The sequence below is a fragment of the Malus sylvestris genome, chromosome 1 (assembly GCF_916048215.2).
Source record: "Malus sylvestris chromosome 1, drMalSylv7.2, whole genome shotgun sequence".
Taxonomy (NCBI): domain Eukaryota; kingdom Viridiplantae; phylum Streptophyta; class Magnoliopsida; order Rosales; family Rosaceae; genus Malus; species Malus sylvestris.
The window spans coordinates 20,689,604-20,703,048 of record NC_062260.1 but is presented as its reverse complement, the minus strand read 5'-3'; the positions used below and the strand labels follow the sequence as shown (position 1 = coordinate 20,703,048).

The 13,445-nt window shown below is 38.5% G+C and overlaps 1 pseudogene; it reads right to left on the bottom strand.

Moving 5' to 3' along the window:
* LOC126614467 (cyclic nucleotide-gated ion channel 1-like) overlaps nt 1-5,857 on the bottom strand; it is a 138,105-nt pseudogene extending 132,248 nt beyond the window's left edge.
* Between the last annotated feature and the right edge of the window lie 7,588 nt (nt 5,858-13,445).

The window sequence follows — 13,445 nt, the reverse complement described above, 5'->3', positions numbered from 1 at the left end:
TATTTTTTTGCTATCAGTGACATTATTGCATCCCCATAAGTATCACGTTTTTCCTGTTTCTACCACTCACATTTTTAATTTTTTTTCTTTCTGGTTTTAGTTAATTACCAATTTTTGGGTTATTTGGATGATTATAACTACAAATGTTCACATGCTTCAAGTAATATAAAAAAGTATCCAAGTGGAAGGTTTTCCTTTTAAAATTTATTGGTGTGAAAGGACAAGGGTTAGAAAGTTCCAAGTGGATGGTCTTTACTGGCCGGCGAACTCTTCTATTTGACAGCTTATTTTTTTCTTTTGTTAGTTTTTTTTTGTCTCTTGTACTTACACTCCACCTTAATCCTTATCATGGGCAAGGGCTAGATTGTTACATAGCCTAGGCCCTAGGTTGGGGTTGGTTTAGTATATGTTAGTTATGCTGTATTTAAAGGGGTGTGCTATCCACACACCCCATTTTACTTCTCACACACCCTTTGATAATTTCTGTCCATTGATCTTCTTCAATTCATCCGATTTGACGGCCGAAAATTAAAAAGGTGTGTGAGAAGTAAAATGAGTTGTGTGGATATCACATCCTTATTTAAATGACTGGGAGCTATAATATCACATGCGCATGCATGGGATATTGGGATGAGAGCTATAAATAAATAAATGCTTCAAATTCTATGTTCAAAATTAAAACCATGGATTCATGGATTTGAATAAACTTTGCCTTCTTCAACTTAGTCACTGGCATGTAACTTTCGATCTCAGCTTGAAAATCCCTGGGAAGAAAATAAACGAGATGATCCCAATTGAGCAAATCCCAATAAAGATCATTTTGTTGAAAATTTTCTTCTACATTTTCCATGATCCGCGACTTTACATTCTGATTTTTAGGAATCCCATTTTTACGTATAAATCCATCTATATTTCCAGGGGCGGAGCCACCAAGGGACTAGGGTAGTCCCTGGCCCATCCTGACTTCATCTGAGGTGTGAACCTCAAGGAAGAAGATGAAGTAAACGACGTCGTTAAGCTGTTTTGATTTTAAATCTTTTCGGTTGTCTAATAAAATGATAAGTTTGGCAGGGGAGTTTTAAAAGAGATGTGCAATTTTAAATGGAAAAAGCAACCTCACTTCTGGTTCGATTATCTCACCTAATAGTAATATACACCCTATAATTTTCTAAAGCAACCCACCTTCTTTATTTGCAGACCTCTCCCCCCTTTCCTTCTTTTTCTACTTCTTTGTATTTTCTTTAGCTTTCCACAACCTACCTCTTACTTGGTTGTCTGGGTTTTTACATTTTTTTCTTCTTAGTATTGAATTTAAGAGAATTTTTTCAGTTTTGTGAGGATTACACAAATTGCATATGTCAACATGTTATGAATTCAACTTTTTACACACACTCATATATATATATACATATTTGTGAAAGGCTCCTCCTCATTCAGAATTCTGGCTCCGCCACTGTATATTTCGCTCAATCTCCTCTTTCATCATTCTTTTGTGTCTAGGCTCCTCTTTTCTTCTAATGTCTGGCTCAAGATACATCTATTAATCCACAACAACAAAAAGGTTGTTAGAGATCGTTACTTAAAGTAAAAGAATATATAGCCAAATTACAATCAAATTGAGGTTGTTAGAGTTTCTTATAGGCTTATTGAAGTTGTCAGACTACATGAATCTCATATTAGGGAAATAAAATTTTGCCAAATAATTTAAATAATTTTGGACCCTCACCCTCCTATTCCCAATGGTTTTAGCTAAGATTGATGCTCAATTTTAATATGGTACTAGGAGAGACTATATATGTGCTATGCATCATTCAATATGTTTTGTTTACTCCACACAATAGGCTTAAATGACCCCGCACGTGAAGGATTGGGTTGAAAGCATGAAAGTCTTGTCTGATAGTTTAAATACTGGTAATTCTTTGATCTCTCTCTTATCCCAATTAATTTTACTATGGATGCTCAATTGTAATAAGGGAATTGTGCATTTGATTAAGAGCTTACACTTAGCAAGTCCTGTGCGTTGAGAGCAAGGGCTTCAACAACACCAAATGCCTTGACAGATTCAGTTGCCAACGGTGTTGTAGTGGCAGGGAAGCTATAGTAGAATGGCCAACGTAGAAGTTCTTATCCACATAATTCTCCTACACCTCGTCTCGAATCATCAGAAGATCTCTCTTCAATGGATACATCTCCGTCTAGAATGTAGAGCATCTTTTCAAGTGGTTCACCCTTTTGAATAATAAAGCTGTTCTTAGGATACCTCACGGGCTCGAGTTTCTGACATATTATTTTCAGCACATCTTCATCTATCCCTCGAAGCATTGGCACCTGAAATTCATGTTGTTAAACTATCAAAGAGAAAACAAGAAAACCCATAGGAAGAATCAATTAAATTCTTATAAAAAAGTTAAAGAGATACAATCCTCGTTTTATATGGTTATCAAGGTGAGTAATTAATTAAAGGGTAAATTCATATATAAGGAACTTACTTGATTCAGCTCGGCCAAATGCTCCTTTATGAATCCCTGAACATACGAGGGAAGAAGTGGGAAAGATTATCCAAATTAATTTCCTTATTCTCTTCAAGTGCTTTTTGTACCTTTTTCATAATCGGCAACTTCATATCCTTTATCAACTTGGTGGGAAAGCCTTCTTTAAATAACCACAATCCTATTTTTGGACCTATTTCTTCCATCTTCCGTCTGATTAGCTTGCGATTCTCTCTTCTTGTAGTTTCAGATTGCATATAGATCTATTCAACAAGTAAGAGATTGATAAGAATTAGATTATCAACATTGGATATGGAATCTTTTTCAAATCAAGCTGAATGTCATTATTATATTGGATTTTGAGTTTAATCTTTTTTCTATATTACAAAAAAAAAAAAAAACTTCTATTTTAACTCAACTAATATGGGTTGGATTGGGTTCGAAACATTAAAAACTTATTTTTGGGTAAAAACTCGATCACTTGTTCTATAAGCGAGTTGAGTTAGGTTGAAATACTATTAACCCGATTGAACCCGACAAAGTCGAATGATAATAAATGGTTCAGGAGGAAAATGCCATAGGAGAATTAGAGACGTCCGTTAGAAGAAGAATGGTGTGGGAGAAAATCGGCTTGATTGATTTGTATTTACTACATCTTTTCTTATATGCAAAATACAAGTGCAGACTTGTAAAGCCAAAAAAGACAAGCAAATAATGACAATAAAATTACAATTACAATAGATATAAATTGTTACAAGTTGATTTAATTGTGACGGGATTGGTGATATGCTTGATATGAGTAGTTCATAAACTAGAGTGAATTTAATGGATATCAAAATCTTCACTGATCAAGTTTACGTAAGTGAAGTGATTAATTAGCACTTAAATGAGAAGCGTAAGAAAAGTTTTATAAACAAACCTGCAAATTTCCAATGAGATATATTAAAAATAAGAGCAAGCCAATTATAGAAACAAAAATAGTATAGAGGTTCTCCCATCCATCTACACTGGGCTCAAGATTTGAACCAAGGGAACTGCAAAAATCAAATTAATGGATCAATATATATATATATATATATATATATAAACCAATTTGAAGTTCAAATTAATAAAAAAGTTTGCAACTATTTTTCTAAGGGATTATTTGGTTCAATGGTTCCTTCTCCCTAAAATTTATCCAAGATAACATTTTAGTCTCTCAACTTGATTTTTAATTTTCTACAAGTCCTTCTACTCGATTCTATTTCGTAGAAGTAATGTGAAATTCATACTTTCAATAAAAATAATTAATGTAAATCATGAACATATTCAGAGACCTTAAAAGAGCATTAAACCTAAATTTTCTTACAAAGACAAAAATGTACAAACCTTAAATTTCGTAAACCCCACCATAAACAGTTCAAGAACTTTTGGAAATAATTGGTTGATCCTACAACACCATGTTGAAGCACAGTAGCAAATATACCAAAATCGAAGAGCACTGTGTCTGATGAATTCACAAAGCATAAATCATTTAGAATTGTGGTATTTCTAAACACGTGGTGATCATGACAACCAAAAATTCTGTTATCACATCCATCATCTTTTCGACATGCAGAATGCCAGCAAATCATCATTCGTTGAATAGCAAAAAAATACCACATGGCTCCGGATATCTAAAAATAAAACAAATAAACAAAAAAAAGTGGAGAAATAGTCATTTCACGCTCTTTCTAATAAACAAAAGTGTAAGAAGGATAATAAGAATTGATTCGACAAACTAAAATGAACAAGGATATATATTGAAACTTACATGACTAGCAATAATGTACGCACAGAACTGGAGTACACCTTTAATCCATATTGGAGTTTCTGTAATATCTTCTTCAGGAGTCCTTTCAAGTTCTTTATATGAGAGGTAGATGCGAAGAACTCGTGGCATATATTGCAACATAGCAAAAATGTTCATAAGAACCATCCTTGTTGTAGTCAACGATCTCAAGTCACTCATTTTTGAGAAGAAAATGAGAATTGCCACCTGGATACCATACATTAGCAGTACCAACTGTGAAATCGATGGATCAATAACAATGTTGTCTAGAACATAAAATTAACACACTTGCTAACAAAGTGTATGTGAGACCCAAGTGTATCTACACAATGGTCAGTTTTGTACATTTAACTCGAAAAAAAATCCGCTTTACCCGCACACAAAGCAAATGGGGAAAACAATTACTCCGACAAAGGGGTTTAATTTCTTACCTGTGAAAGGGGAAGAAGAGCTACAATGTCAATTAAGATATCATTTGACACCCATGTTGTCTTGGCTATTATTGACACACAAGATCTGAAATTGTGTCGTCTACTGTTAAGTTCAACGATTAAACCCGAACCCGAATATTTCTCAAATACAAGAAGCCGAATAATAATGTCCATTAAGTAGAAAAGATCTGTGAATGATCTTAAAAGAATAACGGCTATCTTCAACTTTGGGTCTAACATAAGGCACTTGCTATCATCCTTGAGAATGGGAACGAAGAGGAACAATGGATCTACTGAAAGAGCAAACAAACACAACACTATGAACAACTTCTTCCAGTACTTTTGAACGAAAGACTGTTTTTGAGTTTCCGTCCATATCCATTTGAATTTATCTCCAGGTTGCATAGGCATGTCAGAGTTTTCCATTATGGCATTTGGATTTGAATCAGAATTACTGGACAAAACACAACAAATGTAATTAGTAGTTGTCCTCACAAAAACCGAAATTTCTCAAGACAGTGTCGGAGCGCCTATGACTGTCGGATTTGATCTAGCGAATGAAATTTGTTGATCGTTCATCAAATCCGATGATCGTAAGTGCTTCGCCACTCCGGTTGCACCGAAAAAAAATTAAAATCGTAGACCTCCTGCTGGCTGACACAACATTTTGATGGAAAAAAAAAAAGAAATTACTCAAACTTATATTTCTTTTTTGGGTAGAAAGTAGAAACGGAATCTTGGAGCTAGAACTCTGGAATTTTGCTGACAATTTAGCAAATTCACTTCGAAACCAAATATGAGATCTCAAAGCACACCCATCAGTTTGAGGGTATGCAATTCACTTGAAACATTCGCCCACTGTGCTAAACTTTACCCAGTGTTCTAAGTTTGACATTCTTACATCGTCGGGAAACCACCGTGGGTCATCGGAAAGCTTAGTCCGATTCGGAGCTCCGATTTTGGGCCTCTGTGCACTGTTCACTACGAACTGGATCTCGGGTTGGAGCTCGTGACGTCGAGAGGCTGAACTGGCGGTTGGTTGATGGCTTTTTGGTTTGCCTGAGGTGGTGTTCTCAGTGTTGCAGAGAGAGCAGAGAGAACGGACGAGAGGGAAAGCAGAGAGGTGACTTCAGTGTGGGTATGACTTTCCCAATGGGGAAGGCCCGGCTTTAAATAAGAAAATTCATGAGCATAGTGATGAGCACGAAATGACTATTATGTCCCTTGTGGAACATTTTCATTTTTTTTTTCACTTTGTGGGACATTTTCTTTCTTTTTTTTTTATTTCTCTTTTTTGGGTTCCACCGACGGCGCGACGGTAGCACGTGAACTGTGAATTGTAGCTTGCGTTTGGAATATTATCGTTTTATTATTCGAGTAATATTATCCAAGCACGCCAAGAATATTAGAAAGAAAACATTATTGTTTTTAAGGAAACTAATGAAACGTTTAAAAAAACTTTATTTTAATGAAAAATGATAAATAAAGGTGTAGTAAATAGTACCAGGAAAAGATAAAAATGTTGTTTTTTATTAAAAGTGAACAGTACCGAGAGTGTTTCGTATCATCTTTTTAAACCATTTTTTTTTAAATTAAATGATGTGCTGGTTGATAGTTGAATTCTATTTTAACGATTCAAAGAAAGAATCTAATCACCAATCTGTAAGATTTTATAGGGTGAGTGTAATCAAACCTTAGTGTATTTATATATATGCCGACATCAAGATAAGAGATTATATGGCCATATAGATAAATGGAGGGAAAAACATTAAGTTATAATGTTTGAATTAGAGTTGGTTAACAACTCTAAGTAACTGGCAATAACCGAAACCCTAATGGGGGGGTAGCAGTTATTGTTTTTCATGTAAATAAAAGAGAGGTTCTTGGTCTCTTTTCTCGGTGTGATTCCAAAAAGAAAACCAGTCCCATTGAAGGTTGTATCGTATCAAACACCAGAGAAGAGAAGGCCAAACCTAATATCCATGCATAATGTCTTCGACTGCAAGTATGTTTTCTTTATTCGATTTAAGGTTCACTGGGGTTGTATATTACTTTATGTTGGTTGTAGTTCAATGGCTTAACTGATTATGTCTTGGCTGTGTAGTATAAAATAAGTTAACACAATCGTCACATCATGTGGTCTACAAATATAATTGAAAAGATGGTCTCTCTAGCATCACCCTTCAGATAATAGTGTCGATGTCACGTTAGAAGTGAATCTCATCTTGATAATTTGACGTTTTTCATTGGAACAGTGGTGTATTATTATCAGTTGATTCATGTTATATCATATGAGTTTCATTATACCAATATGATATATTGGTGACAACTTAACTATTATTGATTGGATTTGTTGTTCACTCATATTATAAGTTAAAACATCTCAATTAATAACACTATGTAATAGTGTGATTATCGAGTTGAAAACTTCCTCAAAATGATGCCCAAAGAGATAGAAAATAGGCTTCAATGAGATATAATATATTGGAGGTCACCTTTTTTTTTTAGTTGATTTGTTATGGTGCTATGTTGTTAGTATAATTCTAAAAGACAGACGGTTCAAATCATTGAAATACATTACGAAGTGGACCCCACAAAAACTTGAGCTGAAAACTTCCTCACAATGATGCCCAAAGAGAGAGAGAATCGGCTACAATGGCATATAATTGAATGAAGTTGTGAAATCAACGATATATGTGCAGTGGAATATAAATTAAATAAGACACAATATTTACAAGGTTCGGCAAGTGTGCATACTTCCTTGAGACATCAGTAATTCTATTCGCTGCTGAAATAATAGGAGTACAAAAAAACTCTCACTATTTTTCTCTCCTCTCTCTCCTTTCTTTTCTCTTTTTTCTTTCTTTGTTTCTTTTCTCTTCTTTCTCTTCGTTATCTTCTTTCTTTATCTTCTTTTCTCTTCTTTCTCTTCTTTTCTTTGTTTGGATGATTCTTTTCTCTTCTTGTTTCGGATCGTTGAAATATATTACTGAGCAAGTCTCACCAAAAATTGTCAAAAGTTGTGTAAAAAAAGTGGTGCCATGGATCTATCCCTCATAAATAAATAAATATAAATATATATATATATATATATATATATGAGAAAAAAAAGGGATTAAATATGATAGAGGAAGTCAGGGATAAAAGGTATGCTTATTTTTGGCTTTAAATACGGAAAAATATTAAAAATTTGTATGCAGTTTACTTGTTTTACTTTGTGTACCATTCATATACATTCCTTCCACATGTCACTCACTATCCTTTCCTCCGACATGAACAACCAACGAAATGTTGATGCAAAAAGAATCTTATGTTGTGGTCTATTTTATCTGACAGAGGGACTAGGGCCGGCGGCAGAGAGAGAGAGGAGAGAGATGTGTGTTTGTAGAATTGTAGGGGAATGTGTGTGTTGTTATCCCTCCTACATTGTGCCTTTATTTATAGTAGTAAAGGGAGAGAAGATATTTCTTCTCCTCCAAGTAATACAAGTTGTAATAGGAAAGGATAACTAGAATCAAATCTTATCTAGGATTTACACAATCATACTTAAACTAGGAATGTTTACAACACTCCCCCTTGAGTGGGTAAATACTCAAGGTAGGTTCAGCATCATGCAGAAGTTGAGGAAGTCGACTTGTCAGCACTGATTCCAAGGAACAACGCTTATTCTCAATAAGGTAGGAACTTGCATAAGTAGTAAGTCTCACTAAAAAACCCTAAGGCTATGGCAAAAACCCAAGTAGGGACAAAATCCATAGTCTAAGGAAAAATGCGTGAGAAATGCAAAGTCAAAAGAAACGTCTACAGGACGTCATCAGGGATATGACCAGCCCAAGGTGGGTGCCTCGTTAAAACCTAGTTAGGTAGCAAAAACCCAGTGGGAAAAATGCTCCTAATCGTAGGGAAAAAGAGTACATTAAGATCAAGCAAGTATCCAGAAGATACTCCCCCTGAGTTTGACATAATTCCACAGAGAAATAGCAAAGTTACAACTCAGAAAGTTTACGCATACCAATTCCATGAACAAGCTTCTGAAACGTCGCCTTCGGTAGTGATTTGGTGAAGAGGTCGGCCAAATTGTCTTGTGATCGGATTTGCGTGACTTCAATCTTCTGATGCTCTTGTTGTTGATGTGTAAAGAAGAACTTCGGCGCAATATGCTTGGTGTTGTCTCCTTTGATGTAACCCTTCTTGAGCTGTTCGATGCAAGCTGCGTTGTCTTCAAAAATCGTCGTCGGGGCATTAACGGCGGGATGAAGATCACATGAGCTTCGAATATGGCCCACTACTGCTCTCAACCAAAAGCATTCCCGAGTTGCTTCATGTAAGGTGAGAATTTCAGCATGGTTAGACGAAGTGGCAACTAAGGTCTGTTTAGTTGACCTCCAAGATATTGCGGTGCCTCCAACGGTAAAGACATAACCCGTTTGAGAACGCGCCTTGTGCGGATCAGATAAGTATCCAGCGTCGGCATAACCAACAAGGCGAGAATCAACCCGATGAGCATAGGGTGCGGCATCACTCGAGGATTCGTAGGGATAGAATAAGCCCAAATCCGTAGTACCCTTAAGGTAACAGAAGATGTCTTTCACGCCAGTCCAATGTCTGCGTGTTGGTGCATTGCTGTATCTTGCCAAAAGATTAACAGCGAAGGAGATGTCGGGTCTAGTGCATTGAGCTAAGTACAATAAAGCGCCTATCGCACTTAGATAAGGAACTTCAGGCTCCAAAATCTCTTCATCATCCTCTTTCGGACGGAAGGGATCTCGTTTTGCATCTAGCGTACGAACGACCATAGGAGTACTCGAAGGCTTCGCTTTATCCTCATTAAAACGGCGCAACACCTTCTGGGTGTAGTTCGATTGATGTACTAGGATTCCATCCGAACAATGCTCTATCTCGAGACCGAGACAGTATCGAGTCTTACCTAGATCTTTCATCTCAAATTCCGACTTCAGGTGCGAAGCAGTTCTCGCGAGCTCTTCAGGAGTTCCGATGAGATTCATGTCATCGACATATACTGCAACAATCGCAAATCCGGAATGTGACTTCTTAATGAACACACAAGGGCATAGTTCATTATTCACATATCCCTGACTAGTCAAATACTCACTTAAACGGTTATACCACATTCTTCCGGATTGTTTCAAACCGTATAGTGAACGCCTCAGCCGAATTGAGAGCGTGTTCCGGGGTTTGGAAATATTTGAACCAATCAATGTAAGTCATTCGGGAACTTTCATATAAATTTCCGTATCAAGATCCCCATAGAGATACGCGGTTACTACGTCCATCAGCTGCATATCCAGTTTTTCGGAAACTACCAAACTGATAAGGTATCGAAAAGTAATCACATCCATAACGGGTGAGTAAGTTTCGTCATAGTCAATCCCGGGGCGTTGTGAGAAACCTTGTGTTACAAGACGAGCTTTGTAACGCACAATTTCGTTCTTCTCATTACGCTTCCGAACGAAAACCCACTTGTAGCCAACGGGCTTCACATGTGGAGGAGTAGGAACTACAGGTCCAAACACCTTACGTTTCGCAAGTGAATCAAGTTCGACTTGGATTGCTTGTTTCCAGTTTGACCAATCAGCTCTACGTCGACATTCATCAACGGAACGCGGTTCAATGTCATCGCTCAACATGATCTCAGTAGCTACTGCAAATGCTAATGCATCGTCGACAATCATCTCATTTCTACGCCACACATCATCTAAGCTAGCATAATAGACCGAAATCTCACGATTCTCGGGAGGAGGATTCGTCTCTTCAAGGACGCTTCCATAATCTAGAATTTCCTCATGAGTTGGGTAAAATGAGTAAGCGATAGTCGGATTCACGGTAGGCTCTTCAGGACCTTGTGCCGTGGTTTTCCTCTTCCAGGGGTGTGAATCCTTTGAACCAAGGGGTCTGCCACGCTTTTGTGTAGGGGCAGATGATTGGCTAGCCGCTAATGTACGTGGATCACCAGAATTGGCGTCCCGGGCTTCCAGGAGGGTAGTCCGTCGTACATTTGGTACATCCATCTTTGCAGGCGTATTCGCAGCTGGAATATGTGATCTTGTCACGCGCGCTAGATCGGTGAAAGCATCTGGCATGCTCTGAGCTATGCTCTGGAGATCTAATATGCGCTGCACTTCAGCTTCAGACTGAGCGGTGCGGGGATCTAAATGAGACAAAGTGGGAGTCGTCCACGATAATTCGCGTCGTTCATTAGGAACGTTGACGTTCTTATCTCCCCCTAACGACGGGAAGACTGTCTCATAGAAGTGACAATCCGCGAAACGAGCGGTAAACAGATCGCCTGTCAAAGGTTCTAAGTAACGAATAATCGAAGGAGAATCATATCCGACATAGATTCCCATCATTCGCTGAGGCCCCATTTTTGTACGTAAGGGCGTCGAGATCGGCACATAGACCGCACAACCAAAAACGCGCAGATGCGATATGTCGGGTTCGCATCCGGTGACCAACTGAAGGGCACTAAATGGTTGTGTCGCAACAGGCCTCAGGCGGACCAACTTTGCTGCGTGCAATATTGCATGGCCCCAAGCAGCGATCGGGAGCTTGGTACGTATGACCAACGATCGAGCAATCATTTGTAAACGCTTAATGAAAGCCTCTGCCAGGCCTTTCTGGGTGTGAACATGGGGTACAGGATGTTCAACTTCAACCCCAACCGACATGGAATAGTCATCAAAAGTTTTAGATGTGAATTCTCCAGCATTATCCAATCGAATATATTTGATCGGATAATCAGGGTGGTGAGCCCTGAGCTTGATAACCTGAGCCAACAGTTTGGAGAATGCAGCGTTACTTGTGGACAACAAGCACACGTGTGACCAACGTGTAGAAGCGTCAACCAAAACCATAAAATATCTAAATGGTCCGCATGGAGGTTGAATCGGTCCACAAATGTCCCCCTGAATCCGTTGTAGAAAAATGGGAGGATTCGAACGAATCTTGTCATAAGAAGGCTTAGTAATAAGCTTTCCCATAGAACATGTTTGACATGCAATTTCATGGATCGAACCTAAGCTTCGGGTTAGTGGATGCCCGTGTGAAGTTTTGAGGATACGGCGCATCGCTATTCGTCCAGGATGTCCCAAACGATCATGCCAAAGTGTAATTTCGTGCGCGGTCCCTGTGGTAGGGCCGGCCACATAGTGGCATTCTATGGGGCGTATGGTCGTAGTATACAGACCACTCGGGTTACGCTCCATCTTCTCTAGAATACGCTTCTGGCCATATTCGTAGGAAGTTACGCACAGAAATTCAACTCCGTTTTCTACGTGGGTTTCAGCGTGGTAATTTTTATCTCTAATGTCCTTGAAACTGAGTAACGTTCTTCCGGAACGTGGAGAATAGAGTGCCTCAGCAATGGTCAAGATTGTACCATTGGACAACATTATACGTGCCTTACCGTATCCTTCGATCAGGTTGGATGGGCCTGAGAGAGTTGTCAGAGGTGCATTCTTAGGTACGAAGTTAGTGAAATAGATGCGTTCACGCAAAACAGTATGCGTGGTTGCACTATCTGCCAGACAACTAACTTTCCCACTAGTCATACCTAGAATGAAAAATTAATTTGAATCGGTCACATGCATAAAAGTTTATAAAAACAAGTATCAATTCAAAATAATTTCATTTATTCAAGGATTAAAAACTTAATATCCAAAATAAATCGCCAACTAATAATCCAAAACACAAAGGAAAATTGTTCAAAATCAACCAAAAAAAACAAGGTGGGGTTCGGCCACAAGGTGGAATTCGGCCCCAATTGTCTTATTTTAACTGAAAAATAAGTCTATGTCTAAGATTCTAATCTTCCATAGGAGTGGTATCCTCCTGAAAATCAGAAACCTCCATCTTTGTAGTCTCCGGTTCGTCCACTTGCAGGAAGTTTGATTCAAACTTCGTACGACGAGAATGATATGCATCCACAACCTTCTTGGGAGCACGGCAAATACGGGACCAATGGTCCTTGGAACCACAACGATAGCACATATCGTCATTCATTGTGGCAGGTGCCTTGCCCTTATTCTTGAAGTTCGGGGCCTTGGGAGCGAGGTTTGGGCGCTTCTGGGCTTTGTTTCCTCCCTTGGATGGGCCTTGGCTCTGTTGACCTTGGTGGGATGGCTTCTGGCCGCCCTTACCACGCCTCTTTTGGCATTTTGGGTGCTGATTAGTGCTATAATGTGCTTCAGGCACATCAGTAGCCCCAGTAGGTCGAGCTTGATGATTCTTCATCAACAGCTGGTTCTGCTTTTCAGCAAGAAGTAAAACAGAGATCAAATCCGAGAACTTAGTGAACTTCTGAGCTCTATATTGTTGCTGCAGGACAATATTAGAAGCAGAGAAGGTCGAGTAGGTCTTCTCCAGGAGATCCTCTTCAGTCAAAGTTTCATTGCAAAACTTGAGAAGTGATCGGATTCGACAAACTTCAGAATTATATTCATTCACAGACTTAAAGTCTTGGAAGCGCAAGTGCTGCCAGTCGTGTCTTGCTTCAGGCAAGAATATGTCCTTTTGGTGATCGAAACGATCAGCCAAAGCGACCCATAATGCACGTGGATCCTCCTCAGCAAGGTACTCAGTTTGTAGAGCGTCATGGATATGTCTTCGGATGAAGATCATAGCAGTGGCTTTTTCAGCCTCGCCAACAGGTTTATCTGTTGCTTCTTCAATAGCAGGACGCAAGTTCTTTGCAGT